This window comes from Anguilla rostrata, chromosome 4 (genome assembly GCF_018555375.3).
Source record: "Anguilla rostrata isolate EN2019 chromosome 4, ASM1855537v3, whole genome shotgun sequence".
Taxonomy (NCBI): Eukaryota; Metazoa; Chordata; class Actinopteri; order Anguilliformes; family Anguillidae; genus Anguilla; species Anguilla rostrata.
Window position 1 is genome coordinate 4,618,885 of NC_057936.1, and position 18,017 is coordinate 4,636,901.

Here is an 18,017-nt window from a genome sequence, read left to right on the forward strand (position 1 = left end):
TTAGCATTCTCCAACAGACATCGTACAACATCGAACCTCTCTTCTCTCGAGTAAGCTGTCCCCCCAGACAGGCAGTAATCAGACTGCATTACACAAGCATTTACACAATGTGCACTGTTTTGGGTTAAACACGGCAGATAGCTCAGATCAACATCTGAGCTATACACAGCTACCCAAATTCTGGGACTGCAGAAGATTGTGAAATGAGAACAAATTGTTCAACCCCCCCCCCTTTTTATTTTTTTTTGTTTTTTTTTTTTGCACAAGTGCTAAAACACTTGCCTCTCGCTGCTGATTGGAATCGGTTCAATTGTCGAAAACATCCCAGGAAAGTATTTTACGCAACAATGGGTCTTTTTTTTTTTTCCCCCCATCGGGCGTGTCTGTGTCTCCGCCGTCGCACAAATATGGGAGTCTGTTTATGGCGGTTGCTCAGGATGTGGGTCATTAGGCGATGAGACCGCGATCGTAAAAGGTCAGTTCGGCTCGGCTGTGCAGTGCGGCCGGGCTCTTCCTGCCGCGAGTGGACGGACCCTGCTGGGCGGGGAGAGGCCCCTGTGTGTTTTAGTCTCGGCGTGCGAATTGGTTTAGCTCTGTTGGTACACAGCTGTGCGAGAGCCTTGCGCTCTTTTTTTGTTCGCCGATCGCAAAAGACCAGAGGCAGCGCCTGTGAAGGGAATTAAGATAACGGCTCCTTTGATTGACAGCTCCAGAGGCACAGTAAAAAATAAAACAAAAAATGCACGCGTGTGCACACACTCACACGCAGACGCACATGCATAGACAATGCACACAGGTATGTGCATATACACACACACACACACATTGACAACACACAGGCATGCACACACGCACACGCACACACACCAACACACGCATAGACGATGCACACAGGCATGTGCATATGCACATGCATATACAATGTACACAGGCATGTGCATACACACACAGACACACACATTGACAACACACAGGCATGCACACGATCACACACACACACACTGATTCACAGCCATAGACGATGCACACAGGCATGTGCATATGCGCATGCATAGATGACACACAGACACACACACACTGACAGATGCACGCGCACAAACACACACACACCAGAAGTTGCCAAGTGCACTGAAATGTCCGTAGCTGTTATATGCAGTAAGCAAGCAGGGAACTGACCTGCTGGCCAGAACTGAGTTTAAATGACTGAGTTTAGGTGACATGTAAAACAAAGACAGGACATTCCACTGTGGTGTGGCAGCGTTTTTGGACGTAACACAGATTTTCCTTTTAGCCTCTTGTGTGGATAGCGCTCGCATGGGGAAGAATTCCTGGCTTTCATTTGCCTTCCTGAACCTCCTGTGAGTGTCATCTCTGTTCAAAGTACATATTTGTTTTGTTTTTTTTTCTGTTCTACAGTTTTTTGTATCATCGAGGCCTGATTTGGTCCAGGGGATAAGGAAAAGATGTGCAGCACTTTAAGAGGTAGCACACAGGTACCTGTTAAACCATTTCCAATTATCTTTGTATGCAAGCAGGCAGAAATGACAGACAATATAACTGATATTGTTTTGCCTTTAGGGAAAAAATAATAATTATATCATTTCAGTCTCACCACTGATTTAAAAAAAAAAATAAAATTTTTTTTAAATCTGTATTGATACAGAAGACTGAATAAGAGGTATTCAGCTACAAGCCCATGGACATGCAGTAGTTTATAAAAACTATTAACTAGAGGGAACGAGGGTTCCCAGTGAATTACTGCATGAACCTGCAGCATAACATCAGTGTACAGTCTAATATTTCCACAACAAAGCAGTAAGGTCTTCAGAAATATAATCATGAGCACAAATTTTGTTATTTTTCTTAATGCTGCAGTGTCAATAAACCAGTGTTTTCAGTCGATGTGCTTCTGTCTGGATATGTGGGAATATCGAGAGGACTTACCTGCTTATGGAATAACCACGCTCAGCCATCTGATTCCCTCGATTTTTAAATAGTCCTTTAAATCTGGCGCATGTCTTTCCTTTGAGAAGCTTGTACTTACCTGTACAACAGTGTGGAGTGAGCCTGCCTTTTGCTGTGCTACAATTTTTGTTCTGCCGTCGAGCTTCTGATACTCTTTGCACATCACCGCCACCTAGACACCAGAGTCGGTATTACACTAGAATTTTAGCTCTTTTTTTTGGGCTGAATGGCTGAAAACTGTTATCAATGCGGCGATAACTCACTGGATAGCAACGCACGAAAGGAACAAAGTAAATAGTCAAATATTCGGTAAACAATAGGATTTTTTTTTTTAATTAATAAATAAAAACGAATTGGACTATACTGGTTAGTGCTCTTGTAGTGTGCATAATTTAACATTTGAATAATGTTATGTAAAAGTAATAGGACCTTGTTGTAGTAACTGATAGCTCACCATTTTAAAAGCTAAATTAGGAAGACAAAGGACATCTCTTGAGTGCTCCGTACGCATCGCAGTTGAACAGAGTAGCATACGAATAAAGGGCTTAGTCTTTAACATTTAAATTAGCCTAAGTCAATGGCTTGATGTTGCCCTTTAAGTATTGTGGGCTGGTGTATTACAACAGCCACAGTGCGGTCTTTGTGTCCGGGTCCTGTACATGAATAAGGAGCTAACCAGAGACTGGGAGCTAACAGGGGGGCTGTGGACTATCTTCTCTTGACGATCTGCAGTAACTGACCCATGCTGGCAGTTTTGTCAGTATTATTTTCCCGTCACGCTTTTTCATAACGTAAAGGAAGCGGCGACTCCACGAAGCCTAGCTCACAGCGGCTAGCTATCATCTCGTTGTCCGATCTCCCGTCTTCAAGTGTTCAGACGAGCGATTCGCAAACAGCGAGCAAACAGGCGGCCTACTGTAGCTAAACCGCTGCCCTTCAAACGGGAAGGAAGCGGTTCTGTCGCATCCCCGCAGACGCAGCTACTTTCGATTTATTCTTCAAACGGCGCTTGGAGCTAGAAGTGTATCGGCCTTTAACCCTTCGAACCTGCAGCGCCGTGTAATAATATCAGCACGTCCACAAAGCCGCCCAGATGGAACTGAGGACATATCGCCATTTTTTTTATAACCTCCTCAGAGAAACCTCCAGAGAATTCATTCCGGGCCCGCCCCTGTGCTGATAGCTTTTGGAAGCCGTTATCCATCAGCAGATGCAGATTACTTATTACTGTTGAGCTTTACAGGAAGCTGTGATTGAGTCTGCCCTATTACAAGTGAATCACACGCGCGCACACACACTCAGCACACGCTCGCACACACACACACACACACAGAAGACGTGCACACGCTCAGCACTCGCGCACAGCACACACAGGACACAAATGCACAGCATAAACACGCACACACACACAGCACTTGCGCACACACACTCACAGCAACGGACACGCACAGCACACACACCATACACAGCACACACACACACAACACATACACACCAACGCACACAACACATGCACACAGCACGCACACACAACCACAGCACTGCTACACACACCACAGCAACGTCACACACACACAGTACACATGTACACAGCGCACGCACACACATTCACGGCACACAGCACACACACACACAGAGTTAAGGTTAAAGGGTCAAGTCCTGCACGAATCAGCTTCATTGATTTCCCTCATCGATCGGCGCTGGAGGACTGCATGCCTAATTTATGAGGCCGCGCCACTGGGCAGGAGCTCCTGGGGTAGAGGAATGGGGGGGGGGGCTCTGTCACTCGGGCTGTCCGTCTCATCCGCATCCTATCCAGCCACCTTCCCATAACCCCCTGCTCTGTCTGCTCCTCGGTGCATCCCCACATCGATGCACTTCCTGTGCACCACTGCACTTCCTGTGTGTGTGTGTGTGTGTGTTCATGTACCGCACTCAGCTGCCATTGCTTGCTTTTTAACCGAAACCTTCTGCGTGTAACTGCCGGGTGCCTCTGCCAGGTTTTCCATTAGAAAGGAGATGTTTATCTCTGGTAAGACTTGCCGATTAAGGGAGGGGTAAGTGCGCCGCCGCTGGCTCTATCTGCACGCTCGTGAGAGAGGCCCCGACTTTTATTTTTGGTCGCTGCGAGTTGTCGTGATTAGCTGGGATATTCCTGGAATAACCTGTGATTTCACAAGCTATTGTGGAGCGGGGGTTAGGGGTGGAGGGTGGAGGGTGGAGGGGTGGAGGGGTGGTGGAGGGAAACAGCTGCAATACAGCATTCCGTCAGATTCGAGAGTTGGGTTCCAGGCCGGTTTTCGAGACTGTGGGAAAGGCCCAGCTAGCTGCTGGAGGGAGGGAGGGAGGGAGGGAGAGAGAGCTATATTTAAATAAAAATGAAAAATGAGAGCGGGAAAGGGCAGGGGCCTGGCAGAACCTCCGCTGTGCCGTTTGAAGGAGGGAGGGAGAGGAGGAGGGAAGAGGAGAAGGGGAGGGAGGGAGGAGGAGGAGAAGGAGGGGAGGGGCTTTGTGTCATCTGCTCCCGAGCGATGAGAGCGCCTCCCCCAGGTGCCTCTGACTGTCCCGGTATGAGGGCGTGGCCGAGGGTGACCTCTGATGAGGGACGTGACCCTACCACACCCCAAAAAAAAAATTGAGACTGTCCCCCAGAAATGGCCTGGCGGGTGTTACACCGTGGCAGAGCCTGCACTGCACTTCCAAATCTTTGCCCCCCCCCCCCCCCCCCATCACAAAGAAATCAGCAGCACCCCAGAACCTGGAAGCCTCCTGCGTGCTCACGCTCCTTTACAGACCTGGCTTCTTAAATCTCCTGATTTAAAACTAGCCAAAACAAAAAAACAAAAAAACAAGAGGAGGGCACAATCCAGTATGGGAATTTCCTTCTCTTTTAGCCAAGCAGAGGCGAGGAGATGGTCCTAATTATTCGTATTCGGTTTTGTTTTTTTGCTTTTGTTTGTTTTAAAAGAAGTCGATGTTGAATTGCTCATGCGCACACACACACACACACACATACACATATGCACACACATACAGAAGTACACACACACACACACACATATACACATGTGCATTCACACATACACACACGCGCACTCACACACCCACACATACAGTATACACACGTGCACGCACACACTCATATGCACTCACTCACACGCACACACACACACACACACGTGCACGCACACACTCGTATGCACTCACTCACACACGCACACACACACACGCACACACACACGTGCACGCACACACTCGTATGCACTCACTCACACACGCACGCACACACACACACACACACACACACACACAGGGGCGAGAGCTGGGGCAAAGGACAGTGTCTGGTCTGGAGGCGGGCAGTCGGCAGGCCCCAGGCTCGGAGCTGCAGCAGCAGCGGCAGCAGCAGCAGGAAGTGGTGTGGTCACGTGACCTCCACACTCCAGGGCAGGCAGGGGGATTTCCAGAGCAGGCGTGAGCCGTGAGGCAGACAGGAAGTGGGACAGGAAGTGGGCTGGCTGCACGCTGCGTTCAGCCCGAGGGCAGGGTCTGTCCTTTCAGACCCAGGTCTGTTTGCCAACTCGGCGGTGGTGGTGGGGGGGGGCTGTTCTGGTTCTGCCACAATCCTACCATCCTGCCCTTTTCAACTCTTCTTTCTTTAAGCCATATTAATGACATAAAAGCAGAACATTTTTTTTTAAAGGGAGCTCAGCAGAATGAGATGGAAATGAACTATATTACAATACATCTCCCATTTCTGCTGTCTGTGGGTTCTCTCGGTGGTGATTTGCTTCAACCTGTGCCCCGGAAGTGCCGATGCCGTGAGCAGGAGTCTGATTGGCCGCTGAGTCTCTCCTGTTGATGGGAGCTGACTTCAGTTTCCCATAATGCCTGAGACCGACCTGGGTCATGTGCCACAGCTTACATTACATTACATTTATTTGGCAGATGCTTTTATCCAAAGTGACGTACAATAAGTGCATACCGAAGGTCACTGGAGCAACTACAAAACACAGGTCCGATAAGGTACAATACTCATTATGTGACAGTTATTCATAGCCATGAACACATTTTAAGTCCAGTTCATGCAATAAGCAATAGGCTAGGTCAGAAAGTTTATGGTAAACCAAACTAGGAGGACCGACAATGAGCTACAACATCAAGATAATAATACAAGTGCAATATAAGTGCTGGGTGGAGGTACAAGTGTGTTAACAAGAAAGTGCGACAGGAACAAATTAGAAGGACACAAGTGATAAGAGCGATCCTAGATTGGCAGTGCAGAGTATTTGTGGTTAGTCCAGGTACAGTCCTGAAGAGATGCGTCAGAAGGCTGAAAAGAGGCGTTCCGGCAGGTTCCATGGGTCACGCTCGCAGTCTACACGTGACGGCGCTTGCGAACCCAGCCCCCACCCACCCTCGCTCTCGCGACGTGAGTTTTGATTGGCGTCTGTCGCGCGTGTCGCTGTTCCCACCCGGCTGCCGATAATGAGGAAGAGGAAGAGGAAGCAGAGCAGTGGTTTTGCGTCCGTTAAGACTAGAGTAGGCTACGCTACAGTTTTCCGCCGCCATTGGGGTATCAGAGTATCATCTTCAGCAGATGTAACATGCACCTGACTACCCCCCACCCCCCCTTCACGTGCACACTGAGGTCTTTAGCAGGTACTCTTATTCTCCAGAACCTACACGGGTTACATTTTAGCGCATTTACGATCCGTTTATACAGCTGGATATTTAATGAAGCAGTTGAGATTAAGTTCCTTACTCAAGGGTACGATGGGTGTATTCAGCTTGGGCATTGAACCTGCAATCTCTCAGGTACAGCCCCAGTCCCTTAAAAACATTACACTACTACCCCAGTGATGTTACATGTTTATATCATACTAACTTAAATTTGCTTTTAATTCCAGGCATAAGTACACTTGACATAACGTTTTGTGTCAGTATTCTTTTCATAAGGTTTTAGTTTATTACATTTCTGATTATCATGTTTATTTAATGGCACTTGTCTCGTGGTATCTTTAAAATATGAATGTCAGTATTGTCCCGTTAACCTTATATTTTTTTCCGTTGAGCTCTCTGCAAGTTCCATCAATGTTTCTCTAACCAGTGCTAAATTATTTGTAATTCATGAATCCCAACATACAAAGACAAATTAACTTTTATACCACAAAGAACGGAAGTGGCAACGGTTCCTGATATTTTTAAGATAGTGATGAAAACCTGCCAAACAATATTCGCACACAATGTAGCCTACTACAGAATATGTTACGGTTGTTGCTTTCTATTCTTCCATAGGCCCATTTGAAGGTAGGCTGCATTAAAGTTATTATATCGTAAGTTTTTATTTTTATTTTACTTGCACTTGATAATACGCGACAAGCCCATTCACTTTCTCTGTTGCGCCGCGCGTTGGTGGGTTTGCATTCTGACAGTTCATTTGCATGTGATATCTGTCACAATGTTTTGTTTTGTTCAGCGATATCAAAAGCGCGATGCATTTAATTTGGTGAGATCTGGCACGTTGGGGGAGATCATGTATATTTATGATATTTTTTTAAAATACCGCCTTCAGTTACCTACCATCAAAGAAAACGTCTGAGATGGTAGCCAGAGGAATAGCCTGTCTTCAGCATCGGGATAAAAAAAAAAGTAGATGGCAAGATTGTGTACAATAAAGCCACTTCTCTCCCAGCGCCGAGCAAATCCCTCTGTTATTCGTGTTGCCTGGAACAGCGGTTAGTGCGTATAGGCTACTCTTTGCACTTAGAATCTGCTATAGAAAGACAGCTTGAATCCAACGAACCTGGCAACACGGGACTTCCTTTTGGAATTTAATTAATCTCTGGTGAAATCGTGGAGATGAAAGCAATATGCATCATAATAGCGTTTTGGATGGGGGGGGGGGGGGGCACCGTAGGTGTCAGGGAATATTTAGAAGAGAGGAGCAGATCGCGAGAGCGGGAAGATGAGAGGGGGGGGGGGGTGTTTTTCGGCGCGAGGCGGATTGCGCGTTCTATACCTTCAACCCTTCAATAACGTGTATTATAGGTTTTTTCCCTTTTAAACAAATTACAACGGGGGACAAAGAGCGCAGTGTTGGACTGGTGATTCAGCAACACAAAGCAATACACTGCAAAATGAAAAGCTCCACAGTAACTGACGTACAGACTACAGATTCCAGTACTGGCAGTGGGAAGGGCGGGGGGACACAACTGAACACTTAAGAATTGAATTATTGCTAAACCGTCGGGTATTTTATAAGCACAGCAATTTAAGTGAGATTTCCCTCTTCGGCGTCCATATGTATTTATAGATGTATTGTGGTTCTTCGGTAGTGCTGAGTTGTCTCCGCTAAGTGTATGACTTGTACCTGCTCCTTGAAGCTGAATGTGAGTTACGATTGAAAGACCACGCGCATATTGCGCCTGCGAGCTTTGGCCACGTTTAAATCGTATTGATCGTTTAACTGTCGACTGTAAAAAGTGTCGTCAGGGTTACGCAGCCGTAGAGGTGTTCATTCATAGACCCGTACCAATTTTCCCGGTCTGTTGCGTCAGCAATGTATTGGTTTATAGGCTACTGAAAGCTGCAACGTGATGCGTAGGCCCGATCGTATGTGCCTGGTCGCTGGTGTGAGAATTTTGACGGATGTGGTGTGTGTGTGTGTGTGTGTGTGTCAGATTGGACAACAAGCTGAGTTCGCGGGAACGATGAGAATTTGATTGCTGTCGCTTGCTGGCGGCGTATTGCATGTAGGCCTACCGTAGTGCGCCGCAATAGTGTCAGTAGCCACGGTCTACTTTGATCCGGGACGTGTGTTTATAGATAAATTCTGTACACCCATACCGTTCCCGGTATTCTCTGGTCTCTGACGTGATTGAAATTAGTCACGTGATGCCCCTGTAATCATGAGGAAAAGGGAGATCCAAACCGCGACTGAGTTCAAGGTGACAGAGTGCGTGCATCTGTGTAAAACCGGTTTAGTGCACAGCGTCAAAACATTTCAGCACAACACAGAGATACTGATGTAATCGCTGGAAACCAAGTATTTCAGAAGGGGGCATGGATTAAATGCACGGAGTGAAATTGAAAAATGAATCGTATAGCTATTTGTTACATCACCTTTACATGTTGTACTTTACATGATGTTGTTGTTGTTGTTGTTGTTGTTGTTGTTATTATTGTTGTTGTTGTTATTGTTATTATTATTAATATAATAATAATAATAATAATAAAAGTTTTGTTTATAAACCCCTTCATACAATTGTGGGCCAACGTGCACATTTTGTTTGCGTGTAATTTTGTGGTCAATACATATATCTATCTAGCTGGAAAGGTATTCATCTGGAAAAATCGAGTGAATAACTGCAGTGTATGTACGTATTTGCGTAATTACGTAATTACGTGGCTGTGTGCCGCAGTTAAGTTCGGAGAACCAACAGGAAAACGCCCTTGTTGCGCCCGGGCGTACCCGGCTTTTTCTCCTTTGGCCTTTCTTGGGAGGAAAATGTAGCCCACAGTGCCTACGTACGTCAGGGAAAATAGTCATACTCGCACTGCGCCACTAGAGGGCGATAGTAACACATTTTGTAGATGAGAGAAGGATAGCTGAGTGACGACGCATATGATAATCATTCTTTCCCATTTTAGTTTTTTTTTTTTTCTGTGTGTGTCATTTCCGCGCCGTCTCATTGAGTGACTAAAGCTAATTGGCCATGCGTTTTTATCAATAAGCTGAATATAAACTGTGAATGCATGTTGAAGAGAACCACTTTTGCTAATGATAACTGGAGAGACCTATAATACAGTCCAGTTAAGTTCTTTGTCCATGTAAATATTGTTTTTTAAATTGATTTATTTGATTTCCCCCTCCTATTTTTTGTGGTTATTAAAGATCCTGTGGCCCTTTTCAGAAGAGTAGGGGTACTTACCCTGGTGTCCTACACAAATTCCCACAGAAACGGTCTCTGTCTGGCTACCTAATCATGCCCTAAATCTGATTGGCTGCCCAATCCCTTGCACTCCTGGTCCTTGTTGACTCTCCCACACTGAGAGCTCAGTTCCCCCGCCAGATAAAATGAAGGCAAGTCAAAAAAAAATGTAGATTTTATTTCTCTATTAGCCCAACTCTGATATCAGCGACAGAAGAAAAGGGGACAATACTATCAAAGCCCCAAAGAAGCTGAAACTTACCTTTTGAATTCTGATTTATTCTATCCTTTAGTAAAAACAAAGTTTGTTTCAGACTGAAATGAAGACAGATATTGTGTAACCGCTGTAATGTAACACTGCCTTAAATGTTTGCCTGGTATGAGACTTTAAAGTCGTCTGTTGTGTGTAACTGTGTATGTAAATGGTAAATGGACTGCATTTATATAGCGCTTTTATCCGAAGCGCTTTACAATTGATGCCTCTCATTCACCCATACACTCACACACCAACGGTGCAAGGTACCAATCAGCTCGTTGGGAGCAATTAGGGGTTAGGTGTCTTGCTGATCTCCTGAGCTATGTCGCCCCGTGTGCATATGTGCAAATGTGTGGGATTAAACCACACTGGCTAATGGCATATAATACTGGCATTAGTTTTGTGGGAAGTTGTGAAGTTATAAGAATTGCATACGCTGAAACACGTGTTATTAACTGCTCAGCAGTGAAGATACACGTCTGATAGTAGTAATTAAAAAGTCAAATTTAAAGCGGAGAAAGTGCTCATTAATAGATGGCGCACAGTAAACTATCCAGTGCTGATTCGACTCTAAATAGATAACATTTTGCTCTCGCGTTCCCGAGTGGCACCAAACGTGATCTGACAAGAGGTGAATTAACACTGTCAAGAGTTGAAGTAACAACTGGACGTTTTACTGTGTGTAACTGGCCCATCTCCCTGTCGCTTCACGCTGGAGTAAAACGCAAGAGGACTGTGCTGGGGCGACATAGCTCAGGAGGTAAGAGCGGTTGTCTGGCAGTCGGAGGGTTGCCAGTTCGAACCCCGCCCTGGGCGTGTCGAAGTGTCCCTAAGCAAGACACCTAACCCCTAACTGCTCTGGCGAATGAGAGGCATCAATTGTAGAGCGCTTTGGATAAAAGCGCTATATAAATTCAGTCCATTTACCATTTTACCATTTGACTGTGCTGACGCAAAGTCTGCGATGCCGTAGCGCAGGTTTATGTCTTCATAACCAACCCCCGCTCCGGGAGGTCCAGCGTCCTGTAGGGTTTTCACTACAGCCCTAATTCGGCACCCCTAATTCGGCCCTGCTCGTTCTGCAGCTCGACGAGATCTCCGGTTGTGGAATGAGGCGCGCTTTCTTTTTTGTCCTGTGGGGTTTTTTCATTTTAACTTGGCACTCCTCATTCTGCAGCTCAATGAGATCTCTAGCTGTTGAGTGAGGTGTGCTGTTTTAGGGTTGGAGTAAAAACCTACAGGGCGGTAGGTCTCCAGGAACAGGGTTGGGCAGCCCTGCTATAGCTGCTGAATGAGGTGTGCTGTTTTAGGTTTGGAGTGAAAACCTACAAGGGCAGTAGATCTCCAGGAGCAGGGTTGGTTACCACCGGTGTAGAATATCTGCAGATTCCAGTATCTCCAGATATTCAGCTCCTTCTGCCCTCCCTATTAACTGTACTATAGAGCAGGGCTGCCCAGCCTAGTTTCTGGAGATCCACCGCCCTGTAGGCTGTCACTCCAACCCTAACAAAGCCACACCTCATCTAACGGTCTAGAGATCTCGTTGAGCTGCTGATCGGTGGAATCAGGTGTTCCAAATCAGGGTGGAAATAAAAACATACAGGATGGCAGGTCTCCAGGAACAGGGTTGAGCAGCCCTGCTGTAGGATGTGCTTTTTGGTATCCGGAGATTCTTGCTGCTCCCCTCACGCGTCCCACCCCACCCCCCCCCCCACCCCCCAGTATATTTTCATAAGGTATATCAAACACGGCACAGAATTTTCAATGTACATTCACCGGCCACTTTATTGGGTACACCTGTTCAACTGCTTGTTAATGCAAATATCTAATCAGCCAATCACATGGCAGCAACTCAGTGCATTTAGGCATGTAGGACATGGTCAAGACGATCTGCTGAAGTTCAAACCAAGCATCAGAATAGGGAAGAAAGGAGATTTAAGTGACTTTGAACGTGGCATGGTTGTTGGTGCCAGACGGGCTGGTTTGAGTATTTCAGAGACTGCTGAGATTTTCACGCACGACCATCTCTAGGGTTTACAGAGAATGGTCAGAAAAAGAGAAAATATCCAGTGAGCAGCAGTTCTCTGGGCGAAAATGCCTTGTTGACGGGCAGAGGTCAGAGGAGAATGGCCAGACTGGTTCGAGCTGATGGAAAGGCAACAGTAACTCAAATAACCACTCGTTACAACCGAGGTATGCAGAAGAGCATCTCTGAACGCACAACACGTCGAACCTTGAAGCAGACGGGCTACAGCAGCAGAAGACCACACCCGGTACTAGCAAGTACCTAATAAAGTGGCCGGTGAGTGTACGTATAGTGTACATTTTGCAGGAGGACGTATTTGAATTGCGCCTGTCTGCACACCCCTAGAGGAGAACCCAGGGAAGGAGAACGCTTACGACGGGACACGAGTACTCCTTACGTACTTTCACGCGAGTGATTAACGGTCAGCGATACGCTTTCCTGTAACTGAGGCGGGGTAGAGTCACTGAAGGGCCCCTGTTCTGTACGGGACAGTCCCCTCGTCCTGAGCGTCGTCCTGCAATGACAGGCCGCGGCCTGCATTTTAACTTAAAAAAAAAAAAAATTCTAAACGTCGCATCATTAGTAATCTCCTCACCGGCCCACAAGCCTCACTTCAGCTTTCTCTCACGCGCTGAGAATGGCATCGTATCGCAGCGCTTGGCAATATATGGACAGATATGCAAATTACTGCAGCTTTCAGATATGACTGTGTAAATAGAAAATAGACACTGCCTCTCTCTTTTCTCCGTGATTTTGTGTGCCCAACTGTATACATTTTGGCACTCATCAGTGCAACCCACGCCATCGAACGAGAGCGCAGAAAAGCATGCACCCCCCAGATGTACGTGATGTCACCCACTGTTTCTTTCGCTCACACTGCAGTTGAGTCAGAGGAAGACTATTTTATGTGTGACTCAACAGTTGGACTTGCAGGCACCTGACCTGGCCAGCAGGAGGCGCTAGCGCGTGGGGCGCTGGCACCCAGGCAGACTGGATCCCTCTGGATCCCACACTGGTGAGCATTTCAGTGCTAACGGCTAATTGTACATCACTCTCTGGGGCTACAAGGCTAGCCAGTCCATGAACGGTAGGGATTGGATTTGATACCAGACCATAGGGGCCCTGGCCATTGGCTACCAAATCAATGCCTTAACACAGCGGTGCCCAATCGTGTGTCACGGACGGGCGATAGTACGCAGGTTTTCATTCCAACCAATCACTAACACCTGCTGATGTCACTAATTCGTTCCCTCCTCTCGGGTGTTAGTGATTGGGTTGGAATGAAAACCTGCGTACTCTTGCCCATCTATGACGTGATTGGGCACCACCACCTTAACAGGATGAGCTGTGTGTCATTTGTCATTTTAAATTTTTTAAAAATTCCACATGTAATTGACCGCACTGCATCGCCTTGCTTGATTTTTCCTGCATTTGTGGAGTTTGAATCTGGTCATCCTTACAATATGCTTAAGTTTCAAAGAAGAGCTATAATTGCTTTACTGTCCTACTGTGCCTCTAGTGACAAAGCACTGCACATTACCTGTGGAGTAGGGCTCACCTTAAATCACCTCCATACACTGCCTTCTGGAAGATAATGTCCTGCTCCCATTGAATTATGGCCACTGACTTCCAAAATTTGATAACGTCCTTCTGAGACCTGGCAGAACATTTTTATGTTTTTTTAAAATGTTCTTAACATAATACAAGCGTAATGGGTGCCAAAAACATTTTTGGAGTGAAAATATTGCCAAAAAAAATTATTTATTTATTTATTTTAATGTGCCTTGTTGTGTAGGTTTCGGCCTAGCAGAGTGATTGGTTCTTGAGATTAAGGCCAGAGACTTTTGTCCCCTAGAGGGGACAAAAAAAATGAATTGGCAGGATTTCAGGAAGATGTGCCACCTGTGATAACTCCACCATTTGGCTATGAGTGCCCCCCCTTTTTACATCAGCTGGCCTGATGAGGTCCAAATGTGGGGGGGGGAGGGGGGCGGGGGGGTAGCGTGCCTCACGCACCCAGAATAGTCACAACCTGTGGAAATGCAACTATTCAAGGCCTGGAGCTGCACTTCCTGTCTTCACAGCCAGTGAGCAGGAGTTGTCTGAAAAAGTTTTGAATGCTTGCAACCAATCACAGCGTTCCATTAGTGCCTCTCTTTCCCCCCCCCCAGCTCAGTTGTCATGTGAGCTGTATTTTATTTCTCTTTTCCTGCTGTTTATTTTACCATAAGTGTGTCAGAGTATATGAATGCCCCGTCCGCTTAAATGATCATGATGTTTAATTTGTTTATTTTTTCCCTTGACCCGGCCTGACATTGTGCTGGCCTCCACAGTGGTATCTGTGGGCATATACATATCCTGTTTTCAGAACACAACACTGACTGAAGGGGTATATATATATATATGTGCATGCGCGTGTGCGTGTATGTGTGTATATACAGATGGGTGACAAATTAAAGGAATAACCTGAATAAATGAATGGAGAAACATAACGAATGCAGATGCTTCCATACAGGTGTACTGCATGATACAAACAAGCAATTAACATCCTATCATGCTCTGTGATATGTATACAAATGCTGAGCAGGCCCAGTTGACCTCGATTTTGGATAAAGATTGCAAGAGGAAAAGATCCAAGTGACTTTGAAAGAGGGTTCATTATTGGGGCAAGGATGGCAGGAGCGTCAGTCACAAAGGCTGCTCAACTGGCTAGTGTTTCGAAAGGAACAGTGACTAAAGTGCCATCTGCATTTAGATCTATGGGGAAGACATCAATAAATAGGGTCCAAAACTTTGGCCAAACGTGCACATTCAGTGACCATGATGCTCCTGCTTTAGTGGTGATATGTGAGGAGAAACAAAAGGGCAACTCCTCGTAGGAGACTGAGAATGGCCTTCGCAGTCACCAGATCTCAACCCAGGTGAACACATGTGGGAAATTTTGGACCAGAGTGCTAGACAGCACTCTCCACCACCATCATCAAAACATCAAACAAGGAAATCTCTTTTGGAAGAATGGTGTTCCATCCCTCCAGTAGGGTTCCAGAGACTTGCCCTGGGTGTGTCGAAGTGTCCTTGAGCAAGACACCTAACCCCTAACTGCTCTGGCGAATGAGAGGCATCAATTGTAAAGCGCTTTGGATAAAAGCGCTATATAAATGCAGTCCATTTACCATTTACTTGTAGATTCTGTGCCAAGCTGCACTGAAGCTGTTCTGGTGGCTCATGGTGGCCCAACACCTTACTAAGACACTTTATGTTGATTTTTTTCCTTTAATTTGTCACCCATCTGTGTGTGTGTATATAAGAAAATACTACATGCTCCATGATCTCATAGGACAGGAAAGAAAAGGCTTCAGTATGTGTATGATGTGTCTATTCATGATGTTTGTATGCATCTTGTGAGCTGAAAGTACATCACTTTGAGCAGAATGTGATTCCGTCACATTCTTGTGAATTTAATGCATCAAATGAATTAATAGCATCAAATTTCATATTTTTTTTTTCCGTTCCATCGATAATAAATTGAAATTTTCACTTGTGTAAAGTTGTAAAAAAGTTCATTCCTAACGTTTCCTCGAATACTTAAGACATGCCAATGCTGCAGTTTGTAGTTTTAAACATGTTTAAACATGTGTAGGAGCATCCGAGGTAACCTAATAGTTGTCTGTCATACTTTCAGTTTAGCTGATATTTTCCCATTATGTTGTATGCATTATGATTGTAACAATAGTGAGCATTATTGTATAAATACTACTACTAATAATAATGATAATAATTATAATTATTTTTTTCGCTTTCACTAATTAAATCTTTTTCAATTAAATGCGTAAATATTAGAACAGACGAAAGTTAGTGAAATGGAATGGACCACCTCACGTGCTCTCTCTGGCGCCTCCATTTAATATAAAAGCTCGAATGCGGCAGGTGGAGCACGTGCACAAATAAAAGATAAATACGGGGAATTAAAATTAATACGTAGCAGTTTAATAATTACCGAAAAAACTTTCATGTCACCCTACAAATTGAGGCACGTTGATTTGTTCAAAACGACTGTAATTGTTTGTGAAATTCTTTAATTTGATCAAATACAACACCAAGAGTAGGCTACAATATAATTAAGAATGAATAAACGAACATATGTCAATGTCTGGGGTTTTTAAAAAAAATTGCACTGCTTATATTTATAACGTTGATAGCCTAACAGCCAAAATTGAAAAACAGTTTTTTCCCCAAAATCTTTCATGTTTATTTCATAATCTTCGATTTATCCTGTATTTATTTATTTATTTATTTTTTGGTTTTAAAATGTCCTGGAGTATTACTCCTGTAGGTTCCAAGTGAGTCTTTTTGACGTGTATTTTCCCGATCCGTACAAGAAATTATTTTCCATGTTTTAGGTGTGCCCAGGAGTAAGTTAAATTGATAGACTTTAAAATTGTCCAATCAATGGCCGCAAAGCGTCAAGTATGTGTTCGCTCTGGTTACTCGACCAATGACAAAGGTTCTTTACCAGACGCATTTACAACCAAGGCAAATTTTGTTCTACGAATGAGCCATACTGGTAGTGTAAAAGATATTCCTAACCCGTCCAAATATATTCATTTTTCAGTCCTCAGAGTATATGTGCGGCTTTGTTATTCACATTTAACTATCATGTGAATTAAGATTCTCGTCAGAGAGTATCTTGTACATGGTTTTAACCGAGTGTTGAAATCGTCGTATGGTTTCGAACTTCCATTTTTGTTGTGGCTTACAGCTATTTTTCAAAAACATTTTTTTTGTTTTGTTTTTATATGTCAATATATACGTTATGTTTGGATAATACTTAATTGTTTTGCTCTTATATTCACGGGCACAAAAAACAAACTTCGAGTTTAACAACGTTAGCCCTTTCGCGTTCGTGCTTAGGTGCGCGAGCGCCGTCGACCTTCACTTTTTTTTTCTCGAGCTGAGTCCACAAACTAATGTACTTGAACGCGACATGCGCACTTCTCGGCGCACTAACATTTCAGACGGAGAAGCGGAGGAGGGGCTGTAGCTGTCAATCTGTTCGGGGGAGGAGGGTATGGGGAGGGGGTTTTGGGGGTGTGAGAGTAACACTTTCTAGATGCCGCAATGTTTTTCGATTATTGAAATCGCGAAAAGAGTCGTATGGATATCTGCTGAGGTGAACGCAGAAATTATGCTGAAGAAGTGACTAAATTATGTTAAAGAAGTCACTAAACAGAAACGTGCGTGAATATGTCTGGCCAAAGTTTAGCAACAAACTCTGGGGAAAACCACGAGTGCGGTTGCACCAATGAGCATTTAGTTTGCCGGGCAAATAGGTGCACCATAAAAACCTTTACCTCAATTTACTTTGCCGAAATGTGGAAAAGGAACATTTCTTCATTGCTGAAACAGAGACAAGCTTAACTAAATAACGAACACTAAAAAGACAAGGTTATGTTTTAATATTTTGTTTACTACCACAACTATTATGATTTACGAATAATCAAATTATGCTAAATGTCATAAACTTTATTATCGTTGCTAGTATTATTATTATTATTATTATTTTTAATTTTACAAGTTTAGGCTTGCGTTACTTTCAAAAAGCTTTTCGTTTGTTTCAGGATTGAGGGTTTAGTAATCCGTCAAAGTATAGCAAGCAGCTGAGAACTCGTTACACGAATGAGTCAGAGCCTGGTTTAGGGGCGTGTCTTCTTGGTTTAGAAATACTATCCATTGTTCCATCCTGACGAATCCGGAAAACGCATAGCCAGAACCACTGGCCAATCGTATTACACTGACCGCCCCCTGACTCCGCCCAGAACTCTATATTAAAGGCTCTACC

At 44.8% G+C, this 18,017-nt stretch overlaps 1 long non-coding RNA gene across 1 annotated transcript in view; it reads left to right on the plus strand.

Annotated features, from left to right (window-relative positions):
- The window catches only part of LOC135252268 (uncharacterized), a 41,451-nt gene extending 27,599 nt beyond the window's left edge, over positions 1-13,852 (plus strand). Inside the window, exon 2 of the long non-coding RNA XR_010329378.1 lies at positions 13,100-13,852. This is a non-coding gene — a long non-coding RNA (uncharacterized LOC135252268). The remainder of the gene's footprint in view (positions 1-13,099) is intronic.
- Positions 13,853-18,017: the final 4,165 nt, after the last annotated feature.